The sequence below is a fragment of the Lates calcarifer genome, linkage group LG8 (assembly GCF_001640805.2).
Source record: "Lates calcarifer isolate ASB-BC8 linkage group LG8, TLL_Latcal_v3, whole genome shotgun sequence".
NCBI lineage: Eukaryota > Metazoa > Chordata > Actinopteri > Centropomidae > Lates > Lates calcarifer.
Genome location: NC_066840.1, coordinates 25,805,397 through 25,818,397, shown reverse-complemented (window position 1 = coordinate 25,818,397; position 13,001 = coordinate 25,805,397).

The window sequence follows — 13,001 nt, the reverse complement described above, 5'->3', positions numbered from 1 at the left end:
TCTCCGAGCGCTCAGGTCTGTCACTTGATCGCTATTCGGATGTCAGGTCCAAGGTCAGAGTGCTGGCGCCCGTGGGCTCGGTGTCAGAGAGGAAAGAGATCTGAAGACAGCCACAAAAACAACAACAACAACAACACACTCACACAAACAAACACAAAAACAACACAACCCACAGGAGCTGAGCTATTTATTTTTCATCCTGGTGATTCTCGGGGCAAGGTGAGAAGACGAGAGAGAAAGTGATGGATGGAGAGAGAGAGGGATGAGAGGATGGAGGAGTGGGAGTAGAAGAGGAAAAGGGGGGGATGGAGGGGTTTGAGGGTAAAGTGGAGGCAGTGGAGAGAAACGGAGCTGAGCTGCTGTCAGATACAGTCAGTCTTTCTAAAACAGACGGAGAAATATTCAAGTTTTATCACTGATTCTATTTGTAGGAAAAAACAAAAGCTTCACTTTGCTGATTGGTCAGAGTCGTCTGTTTAAAGAGAAACTGCACCTTTTCATTAGTTATCACTTTAAGATGAGTTGATCCAGAGATCAGAGATTAAAGCTTCAGCTATCAGAATAATGCTCTGTGTAAAGTTTGATTTTTAGCCTCCATCTTGTGTGAGCAAGTAGGTGGTTTGGTTTCTTAAATGTGACAAAGTCCAGATGAAGACGGTCTGAGAAACATGTTGCTGGTTGGACCCCACAAAGATGGAAACACAACAAATCTTTACAATAAGCTGACAAGGTTTCATCCCAGAGACACACAGAGTGGATAAAGATGCTGTTTGTCCGTCCACACCAAGTCCTAGCAGGGCTAACAGCTAACAGGCCTAACAGCTAACAGCTAACAGGCCTAACAGCTAGTAGCTAGCAGGGCTAACAGCTAACAGGCCTAACAGCTAACAGCTAACAGGCCTAACAGCTAGTAGCTAGCAGGGCTAACAGCTAACAGGGCTGAAACAAAACTAACATCTCTCCTGTTGTCCTAGATGAAAAGCAGTCGAAAAGAAATGACATGATGTCCCTGAACACAGCAGAGAAAGATGTGTTCAGGAAACCGATTAAAGTTCTGGACTGTAGCTACGAACTCCCAGACAGGAAATACTTTTCACAAAGTGCTGACTGTCTAATCTGCTCCTCTACATAGAAGGTCCTATCAGAGAAATCTGCGATCGAAGTCGTCACAGGTTTTACTTTTATTAACATTTTTTGACCAGTTACCACACAAGTTCATTTTAACGTTTAGTAAAGGCAGATGAAACATGTTTGCATGGTACTTCAGTCATTAGGAAACTCACAGATCAATGATCAATAAGTTTGATCAGTATGTGTCCTGAGAAACTGTTTCTGCTCGAAAGGCAAAAACTAAACTTTGTTCCTCTGACTTTCTCTTTTCTCCTCATCAGAGAGGCTCCTCTCCAATCTCACAGCCGACGCCATCGAGACAACACATCACACCCCCCCCCCCAAACCACCAAAATAATACAACACACACACACACACACACACGTACATGCCACAGGACAAGCAGCCTATTCTCTTTTACCACTGTCACTCCACATTAAGGATGCTCACCCTCCACCGACCTGCTGGAGGCTGCAGCAGCAACCTTGTGTTACGTAAGCACCTCACACACACACACACACACACACACACACACACACACACATTAGTACTTCTGTATTTGTGAGGACACTGATTGACATTTTTTATTGCGTAGCCCTTAAACCTGAACTCAGTTCTGACCATTTGACCTCAGAATATTTCTAAAAGTTTTCTCCTCTCTAAAAGTGTTCACATGATGGCTGCCTCCTGTATCCTGTGTCTGTTTGGAGCGTTTGTTGTGTACATCCTCAGAAATTAATGCAACATGTCCACAAGATGTAGTATTCTCATGAACAGCAGGGGGCAGTGTAGTCTGGGGTGTGTATCATAACTGACACATGTAATGCATAAACATGTGAATACTACGTTCATGATGCAGCTGGTTTTCTGTGTGAAACCTCAAAGTATGTGCCAAATTTTCCAAAACTCTTTTTGTAAATTGTCCTTTTACCCAGTACAGACAGTTCTGCAGCTCTAAGCAAAGCTCAGCTCTTCTGTGGAGTTTGGCCTGAAGTCAGTCACAATTTCATCTTTTCAGACTCAGACTCTTATTTTTGAGCTGAGCTCTGTTTCATCATTTATCTTTGTTCTTCCTTCAGCACCTTTAAAGGCCACTGTGGTTTTTATTTTTTCAGTTTCTCCTTCCTGTGAAGAAGCAGACAAATGACCTGACATCGCATTTAACCGTAAAGAAGGTTTCCGTGATTTAAAGCATCAACACTAAACATCAGGTTTTACTCTGGGCCTTTCACACAGCGAGGCTTCTTCTGCCTGGTGTTCATGTAGTTCAGTGTAGGAAGGATTATTTCGTGCCGTCTCGGCTGCACTCACACTTTCCGCTGACACTTTTCAGCTGTTGAGGCTTTTTCAGCCCAAACTTCCTCCTCCTCTCGTTGTTTTGACAAATGTGACAAATGTCTTTGCTGCCACACGTTGCTTCAGTGCTAATCCTACATGAAATTAATGAGGGATTAACAACACAGCCTCAGAAACAATCACACATTCTCCTGTGTGTTTGCTGAGCTCCTGCAAAAGTCTTTGGCTTCTTGGAGAAACAAGAAACAACGTGGGGAAATGCTCCTTCACTGTAAACACATCACAATCAACTTTCCTCCTCCTCCACCATCCGGAGGTGTGATCACACCTCGGGTCGTCTGACGTGACCTCGCTCTGGGACAGCTCTGTCGCCCTGTGATCAGCCCACAGCAGCGAACATCTCCTGGCTGAGGGGATTAACAGCTGCTTTAAGTGAAGTCCTCACCAACACTCGTCCTCTCGTCCTCGCTAACACTTCACAGTCGAGCTCTGTCCTCTCCAAAGACGCCAGGCTGAGGGTCAAGAACGTTTTGAACCCAGCTCATTCAGCTCATTCAGTTTCTCATCAGGTTAATAACGAGCCAGATTTAAAGACATGAACTGAAGAAACTCAGATTCATGTTTTCTTTCTTACTCTTTGTGTTTTTATTTTCTCTCCATTGGGTTTTTTGTGAGAAACACTTCGGACAGTTCAGTTCAGTTCAGTTTAGTCGGACGAGAGTTGATCCTGACGCATTAAATGACCTCTAATATTTTCTGTTGGGGAACAGTTAAATTCACTGACTGATCATTTCTTCATTTTACTGTGATTAAAGAAACACACTGCAGGAATATAAATCCCTGAGCTCACTGCAGCTCTGATGTTGTTGACCTTGACTTATTTAGAAAAGTTACTAATGAGAGAAAACACATTTATCAGGTTGTTTGTTGAAATGTTATAAACAAAAATATCTTTAGAACAATGTTCTTACATGTACCTGTAGTTATACAGTATCCTTCCATTCAGTTCAGCAACTTCTCTTTCCAAGAACAGTCCAGGATTTTGAAACTCATAATTTATGTCCCATGCAGGAAGTAGCCTGCTTCTTTTGTAACAAATGAAAAGTACGGACGGAGATATATTTTCTTTTTATTCACGTTTGTGTAGAAAACGAGCTGAACTGTGAACGTAACACGTGTTACTGGAGGATTCCTCTAGAGGGCTCCACTACATTTAAATCCCCTGTTATAGGCTAACCTGCAATTTAGCAAATTTGTAGTTTCCTGTTAATTTTCTTATATTTCCCTTCAACTTTGAAAGCCCAGCCTTATCTTACATAATTTATTTGTCATAAACATCAGCAGCTATTACAGTTTTATAACAGCACTGAAGGAATATGAAAGGAATAATTGCAGGATCCTATAGAAACCCATGTTCATCTCAGTGAATCGTGGATCCTGTTTTTACCAGATGTGGCCCACAGGGGGCAGTATTTACATTCATGTGGCATTTCTGCCTCCCAGTTATTTAGAATAAGTCTCACAGGTGTACTGTGGCAGTGATGTACAGATGATGAATTATTGATGAAGCTTGTGTGGGCTCATTAAATATTAATCTAATTAATACTAATTAATCATACAGGCAGTGAAACGCTCGGCTTGTATGTGATGCAGCTGAACAACAAACCACAGGCTGCATCAGTGGTTTTCAGTCCTGCTGAAATGTGCAGACGTGTGCAGACGCTGTGTGGAGGTGTCGACCGGTGATAAATATCCAGGATCAGACAGTTGTGGGATTGCAGTCGACTCCTGCAGCAGAACACCCCACATATATCATTATTAAGCCATCACACACAGCTGAGGATCACCGCACATTTAAATGTATTTGTGTATATCACAGAGCGAGGTTTGGGTGTTTTATCAGTGTGCGGTGGGCTGGCAGATAATCAACTCTGGCCTTTGGAGCATAGAGTCGTAAAATATAATGTACAACCTGAGACTCAGATCTCATACCAACAGGAAACCTATCAGGGTTACTGTGTGAACAGCAACACAACAATACACATCAGTACACATCAGTCAGTGTGCTCAGGAGACCACTGCTCCTTAAAGTTCAAACTAAACATGATTTACTCGAGTATTTCCATTTTCTGCTGCTTCATACTTCCACCTGCCTCTGACTGACAACTGAAACATGAAGATGTGGACTCATGGTAAAAAACTCCCTGTAAAACCCAGAGCTTATATTAGCAGCACCTGCTTTTACCAGCAGGTGCTAACATTAGCTGGGTTAGCTGGTTAACGTTAGCACCCGCTGGCTAGTAAACAGTAAAAGTGTAGGTCAGTCACAAAGCTTTTCACCTGGAGATATTTTACTTTTTACTCATTTGATAACTTTAGTTACTAGTTACTTTGCAGATTCTGATCATTTCTACATAATCACAATAAAGATTCACAAGTGTCCGAGGAGTTAAAATAATCTCACTTTTTCTGCAGCTGCAACATTAAAGTGATGGATGCATCAACACTATCTGAAATGTGCTAGTACTTTTACTTTTGGTACTTTCTGTTTCTAATACTTTTGTACTTCTTTCTACACTGTGCTAACTTTACGTACAGTTCCTGTTCTGACTGTAAAATATTACATTTCATAAAACACAGTACAAACAAATATGACAACAGCAGGACCTCAGATGGAGGGTCAAAGGTGAAGATTCTGTTTCCAAACAGGCTGAAAATGATCACAGAGCTGAACTAACAGGATCAGTTTCAGGGTGGATAAATGACGAGGACGGTCTTTGTCTGCTCTGTTATTTGATGGAAATTGAAAATGAGTCTCATTTCGTGTTCTATTGTCCTCTATGTGATGAGCTGAGGGAGACGCCTCGTCACATAATCGCCTCAGTTTCTGCTAATTTCATTTGAATAGACGATAATAAAAGACTTCAGCAAAGATCCTGTGAGCAAAAATTGGAAAGTCTGGGAAAAGACTGCAACGTGTTCGTTTCCCCTCGAGCACGAGACGCTGGATTTAATCAGCAAACATCATTTTAGGTCGACAGGGGAGAGGAGCTGACAGAGCAGCAGTTTTAAATCTTCCCTTTCATCACTATTTGACCTTTGACCTCTCTCCGAGCCCTCAGGTGACCTGGGTCGGCCCTCTAGGTTTTCAGCCTCAGTTACAGGTCACGGGTCAACGCCCTCATGATGGTCCATTAGTTTGACCGGTCAGTTTCTCTCTTTTCAGGGTCTGGAAAATGTCATTTCATTTGCTGCTTTGGGAAAATTGTCAATGTCAACTCGTTCCAACAAGTTGTGACTGTTTATTGTGTTTTTGTTGATTTAAAAACTAAATCCAGATTCTTCATTATCAAGACGATGAGTTTAACAAACACAACTTAGAGAATTAATTACAGTCAGTGAAAAGAAAGTTTAGAATCAGTCGAAGAGGAATTAAAAATATGTTTTTGTAGAATATTATTTATAAGGGGATTTATGTTTCTTAATACGAGCAGTGATGCGTGTTTGCTCCTGATTTTGTTTCATATTCACTTTGCCTCAGGAGAAGAATCACTGAGGATTTATTAGTAAAACTAATTTAGTTCAAATGAAACAGTTTAAAACAAAATAAAAACACTGACGTGAAGCTTCACTGTGGTTCTACCAACAAAAAAATAAAACCCATAGTGGACTGATTTAAGTATTTTAGTGCCAATCAGTTATCAAATTATAAACAGAATGTGAAGAAATAACAGTTTTGATGTTTGTGTTTTGTGTTGCAGAGATATCTGCTGAGGTTAGCATGCTAACCAGCTAGCTGCTTTCCATAATATCACGTTGAACCGCAAGAGGTGATAGTGAGTCACTGGAGTGTCCAGTCTGTCTCAGTCCAACATGAAGAAGCAGCTGCTCAGAGGACATGTTTTAACTTCTTGTAAATCATGTTGAGAATGGATCCATAAAAACAACGATGGCTGAAGCTTTGGCAGCAACTGTTACCACCACCACCACCGGCTGCCATGCTCAACAGTGACGAAAAGAAGAGAAGGAAGGAATAAAGTTTGATCCTGAACTCACAACTTTTCTTCTAGACTGGTGAGTTAACAGCTGTTAGCTGCTAATGCTAACGTTAGCTACACTTTAGTCCAAGGTCTCTCAAAAACAAACCTTTCATCAAATTAAATCATCAAGCCACAATCTCCAAAATTTAACCAACAAATATTTATAGAATTGACGAGAATATTCTTGTTCCCCAGAGGATAAACCCATGTTTGATTGAACACCCTGTGAACTCCGTCCTCAGGACAAAATGACAGTAAAATCTAACAGGTTAGAAAGCTGGTAATTAGCTTTGGATACTCATTGTCTCGTGACCTTTTTATTCTGGTGCCACCATCAGACTAAAGTTTTAACCTTTACAGCCACGAGCAGCAAAACTCTCACTGTGTTGTTTGTTTTATCCAACACACTCTGTACATGTTGATGGGTATAATCAAGAGCTGAAGAGTTTTTCCTCTCACCTGCACACCTTATCATTCCCTCCACCTCCCTCTGTTTTCAGGACAGTTCTTCATTTCTATGCGTTCACAGTCTCACAGCCTTGGCCTCAAATAAAAAATTTACCCTGTCGCCCCGGGAGTCCGGCTCATTAAAACATATTTCTATCCTTGTCATGTAGGGGCCTCGCAGCAATGAGCCTGCACCTCATTTTAGGTCCCGGGCCGCAGAGTCCAACCAACTAGATGTTAATAGAATTCATGAAAAGAGCCTTTTCCTGTTTGAGCCGGACTGCGTGGTCGGAGACGACGTCCACAGACGAGTCCGAGCTGAATTTATTTAGCAGAGTGAAATTAAATTTGGTTCTGGACTGTTGCCAGAATTTTTTACATTTTGTACAAAGCGAGTGAGTTGAATTTCAGCCTGCAGTGAATGAACCTGCACACAGAGGATAAATAAGACCCAGGCGCCATGTTTGTTAGAAGAAGCTTTGTTACTGGACAGAATACAGAACCTGAAGAGTCTGAGTTCACATTCTGAGTCTGTTAATGTTGATACATTACAATGGAACAATATTGAAAATCATCCTCGAATTTTAACATCTCATGGGACTGAATATTACGTTTTTCATTTAACGATGTTTTGGTCAGGGGTCGCACAAAATTTGTGTGCAACAAAGTAAAGTGCAGAGTGAAAAATGAGAGTGACAGGTTTATTACTTTATTATTATCCATGTTGTCTGATCTCAAACCCTCTGATCAGTTAGAACAAACGGAGACAACAGGCTGGTGAAAGCAACAAAATGATGAATATGTGTGGACCAGACAACGTTCTGTTACTGTTGATCAGTAAATGAACATAAACATCATCGTCTTTCTTTGTTTTGAATCCAGCTCCTGTTTCAGACGCTGTGATGTGGGTCTGTTTCCTGTAGGTGGAGGACTCACGTTCGTACTCATAATTATCCACATCACACTTTTCCTGCTGAACATGCTGGCTGTGAACGCACCTTAACGTAATTTCAAATGTAATCAGAACAAAAACATCCCCTGATTTTTTTTTTTTTTTTTTTTTACTCCTCCTTATTCCTTATCCCGCATCTATTCAGAAGAATGAATATGTAAAGTGTGTCTTTTATTTAATTCCATATATCGTACAGTACATGGATAAATGGAAATAACAAGTGCAGACTCGTTTCTTTTCCGTCTCCACAGGCAGTGAACAGGCAGCCTGCATGAAGCCACAGAGTCAGTAAAGACCTTTTGGTTTTTCCAGGACTCCGGCCTCAGTGTATTGTTCGATGGCGTGTATCTGGACTGAGGTCAGATATATTTACCGGGCTGCTTTAGGAGTTCCATCGGAATCACATGTTCCGTGACATGAATGTCGCCACGCGAGGCGAAAAGGTCGTCCGTAATTGAAACTGTGACATTGAAAAGGCAGGACAGAGGTGGAATTAATGGTCCGTCCTGAAACAAGTCAAATATGAAGTTATTCTGCCCCCTAGTGTCGACTCTCTGTATGTCAGCCTGAGTCTTATTCTCATGACTCATTCATTCATCCATCCTCTCTGATATAAAGCTTTTCAAATACTAACATCACTAGCTTCTCCATTTGACCTTTGACCTTCGACCTTTGACCTCCTCACTGGTGGTTCTGTAAATCCTGCTGCCTCAGGTTTTGTTTTTTGAAGTATAAACAGTAGATCCTGTTGAAACCAGGTTTTCTGAGCTGCAGGAGGAAAAGGAGAAGAAGAAGGGAAAGAAAAAGGGGAGAAAAAAAGAAGAAGAGGCATTGAGAGGAGGAGGAGGAGGAGGAGTGATCTCTCCTGCAGTAACTCACCTCCTCTGTAGAGAAGCTGCAGAAACACAGAAACTTTAGTTTTAATCAAAGAGCAAAATGAAAACATGCTGGTTTAAATCCACAGAACCTACACACTGCAGGATTATGTCACTGACCTCAGGTCAAGCACAAAGAGTTCAGTGTGATCACATGATGTTATTACATGAAACCAGACTCTCTGTGCTCCTGGTCAAACACAGACAGTTGTGTTTTTCCCGACACTTTTCCTTCACAAACAGACACAGAGGTCAGTTTACACAGGACATCTCTCTCTCATCTGGATAACAGACATCAGACTTCATACAGGACTGTAAAGGCCAAGAAACAGGTCACAGCTAGAAAAATGGAGTGAGTTTAAGATGAATACAAGCCCAGAAACATTCCCAGGATGCATGAAGCTTAATGTCATAACAGCAAGTGTTTATTTTACCCCCCAGAGACAGAGGAGAGAAACCATTCAGGGGCACATCAGGCCTCGAGCTGCAACAAAAGCCCTTTAACAAGTTCAGGTTGTGTATTTACTGTGTTTTATCTCCAAGGACATTTCACTTTCAGTCTGTCAGTGTTTCATGTTAAAGGCCAGAAAAAACTGATCAATGGACTTCAAGGAAATTTCAGTGGAGTTTGGTAGAAAAGCTGTTCAGCCACAGACGAGTAGAAACCGGTCAGTGTTTGCTCTGACATGTGACCACTGAAAAAACACTTCACATTTCACAACAAAAACAAATCCTTCTCCTCTGTTCATGCTCAGGGAGATTTCTCTTTTACACTTTAGTTAAAAGTGTTCCTCCAACTGTTACTACATAATGTTCAGAGCTCAGGTTTGGATGATGCAGGGAGTTTGTTTTTCATTGCAGCTTCTGACCTCTCTGGGACATTTGTCTGACCTGTCACCCCCAACAAACCATCATTATATTTGAATACAGTTTTTAAATGTTTGTTTCTTCTTGTCTGAGCTGCTGTGTTCACATTTTATCAGAAAGAGAAAAACTCTCATTCATTTTCACTCCAACAGTGATCTGGACTCTGAGTCAGACTCAGCTTGTTGTTCTTCACTGAGAGGAAACTCAACCACACGTCCTCTATCCATGTCAGCCACACCTGTTCCCACGGACCAATCAGAGGCCTGACTCAGGACACACCGCCGACACATGTCAAACTCACACACTGGTTCAAGGAGACACACACAACATGTGAACTAGTTTATCAGAGATGTAAAGTGTTTCCCACGTGTCAACATGTCAACTGTTGATATTAACATATGGACTTTGTGTCTGTTTCAGGGTTTCATCCACCGTGTTGTCAGATTTCTCTATTTTTCTGAAGCTCAGGCTAAAAACATCACAGGACACAAGCACAGGATCAGAAACTCAAAGAGCAGATACATCACCTGATAACAGGAGGCTAATTCAAAGAAGCCTTCATAGTTAACTAATGAATTAAACGAGATAACTCTCAGTTCTTTCACTTTAATCTGTGATCAGCAGTGATTCATTCAGACCTGTGCTGAGGTGACTGCAGACTGAGTCTGACGTCAACAGATGTCAACTCTCTGAGACACTTCAGTCTCTGAAATGTGATACAGAAACATATGAGATGCATCATCAGCAAACACACACACCTAACGTGCCACGCGTCTATGTATAGATATTTAGGTCATGTGGCAGTGATTTTATTTTAGAGTAAACCTGTGGGGATTTTGTAAACATCTCTACGTAGATGATCTCATGTGAAGTAACCCTGAGAGTTTAGGGGGAAATCTTTGTATCTTTGCCAGTGTCAGATGAGAAGATGGAGATCAGTTTCATCTCTGTGCTTCGAGTGCTGAGGTGGGTACAGTCTGGTTTATGTGTAGAAATCAGAATAAAAAAAGAAAACATCATGGACTAACCACACCCTGGACCTACAGTGTGTTCATACTGGTTGCACAGAGATCAACCGTAACTCCTCCTTCTCAAACGACAGGACTGTTCCTTTAACCTTCATGAAACTGCATTTCCACTACACCTGCTCTGGGAACGTGTCAGTACAACAAAAGGAATATTGTGTCCAATAGTCATACAGTTTATTATACTATGAGGTGTTAAATTCACCACAGTAAACACATTTCTGTTGTTTTTTCCTTATTAAATTCAAGATTCTAGTGTTTTTTTCTCTTTCTGTATTTTCTTATCTGGATCATTTGTTTGGCTGTTTAAACAGTTTTAATAGAGTCTGGTGGCTCCTGGAAACCAGACTGGTCTGTGTATAGAATATAATAAACTACATGCAGTGTAAGTGTAAGAGGGAGGTTATTAAAGGTCCAGATCAGTCAGAAACACCAAAGCATACAAACACATCATTCAGCACAACTAGCATCGCTAGCTAACTAGCTTATCAACACTGGCGCAGCAGCTAAACAGTTAGCATGTCCCATCTGTTTGCTCTATGAACACTAATAATTTAAAACTTTTTGGTCACTAACATTGTGGTTTCTGTTCAGCTCAGTCTGAGAATGTGTGTGTGTGTAGTTTTTTAGCTTTGCCTGATGCTTAATTAAGCTAACTCTGTATCTCTCTTATTAAAACAGTGTCTGCTAATTGTTTTGTATTTCTAGCTTTGCACATGTGTCTGTGCTATGATTGTTGCAGTGTTAGTAGGTTTGGTTCAGATCCATAGATAACATACATTTAAAACAGGCTACATACTGGTCAGTCCCAACTTCTTCTATTTTGCAGTCTGGACATTTTTTTCTTTGAGCTTCAGTCTCTGCTGTGACGTTACAAGTGACCACAAACTGACCTGTTGATACACACAGTACTTTACATTTTCATTTAATAATGTGTCTTTTGATTGTAGCAGCAGGTCATCAAAGTTGTTCTTGGTGTCCTGTGAGTGGAAACTCTTTAAGACAGTTCAGACCACGATATAGAAGTCATTCAGTGTCCATGTGGTGAAAGATAACGAGGAAGGTATTTGGCCGAAGTGAGGAAAGGGAGAAAGGAATGTTAGAGGACAGTTGTGTTTGTAACAGATGAGGAAAAGTTACTGAAAGAGCTTTCATTTTATTATTTGTATCTTAAACTGAAATGGCAGAGATATGCAGCCTGTGGGAGAACAGTTCACTGTATCTGCAACTTCTCACATGGACGCTCAGTTTGTTTGGTATTAATAACCTTAAACCTGGACAGTAAGACAGCTGTGGCTGTTTAGAGAACGTTAATGTCTAGTAAGTTTTCTAGAGTCTGCTGAAAAGAGGAGAAATGGATCAAATAAAGACTTTGTTTGTTTGTTTAAGAAAGAACAAAAAGTGCTGCTAAAAGAAAAAGAGCTGAGGAGAAACAGCTGTTTACTGGTTGTTGTTGTCTCTTTTGTTGTTAACTGTCGTCAGTGAAACCTTGTGGGCTTGTTGTGTTTCTCTGGTAATTTTCCACAAAGTGTGAAAATGTTGCGTCTCTGTTATCAGTGTTTTATCTCGGGGTGGAGCTGCGTTTCCTCCACAACAACTCTGAAACATTAACTTCATTGATTTTATGGAGACTGTGTTTACAGAGAGATTAGCTCCATTGACTTTAATTTTGTCAAGGTTGTTAAAGTCATATTATTACACACTGAACAGTCTGTGTTTATCTGAAGCTGAACATTTACACAGTCAAGTTTTCAAACCCATCAATTAGAAATATCAGATCATCTTCACAGATGAACACCACTGTTCTGATGTTTGAAGTAAGAAGCTAATGTTAGGCTATAAACCAACTACACCACGGTCACATGACGTCAACGTCTCCACCACTAAGCTTCCAACTGGTCATTTCATTTAGCTCTGAGCTCTTCTACAAAAGCCTTTCTTCTTAGAAAGTTAGTGAGAGTTTGAAAGAGCGTGAGTAGAAACACAACGAGGCTGTAAAGGTGGACTGGTGAGTAGATGGGTTTTCATGTTAACGTCCCCGACAACCTCTGTAGTCTCATTTAGACACTCGTTAGCAACCGCCTTTTTTAAGACACGTAAAAGCTTCAAACATCAGGAGTGGGGGATTTACTGACCCATTTTATGTCCGGAGAATCAAACCTGAAAATGTCTTGAGCTTGTGTTAAAACCACAGACCTTATTTCACACATTTAACCAGGAACACTGACAACAGGAAGCGCTAACATGCTAACATGCTAACTGACTTCCTGGTTTCCTGCAGAGACAGTTTCCTCTCCTCATGTTTGTATGTTTCCTCCATGTGCTCTGGTTTAAACATTATATGGACGATCTGTCCTTGACCAAGGCCCTGACCACTGAGGTGGAGTTT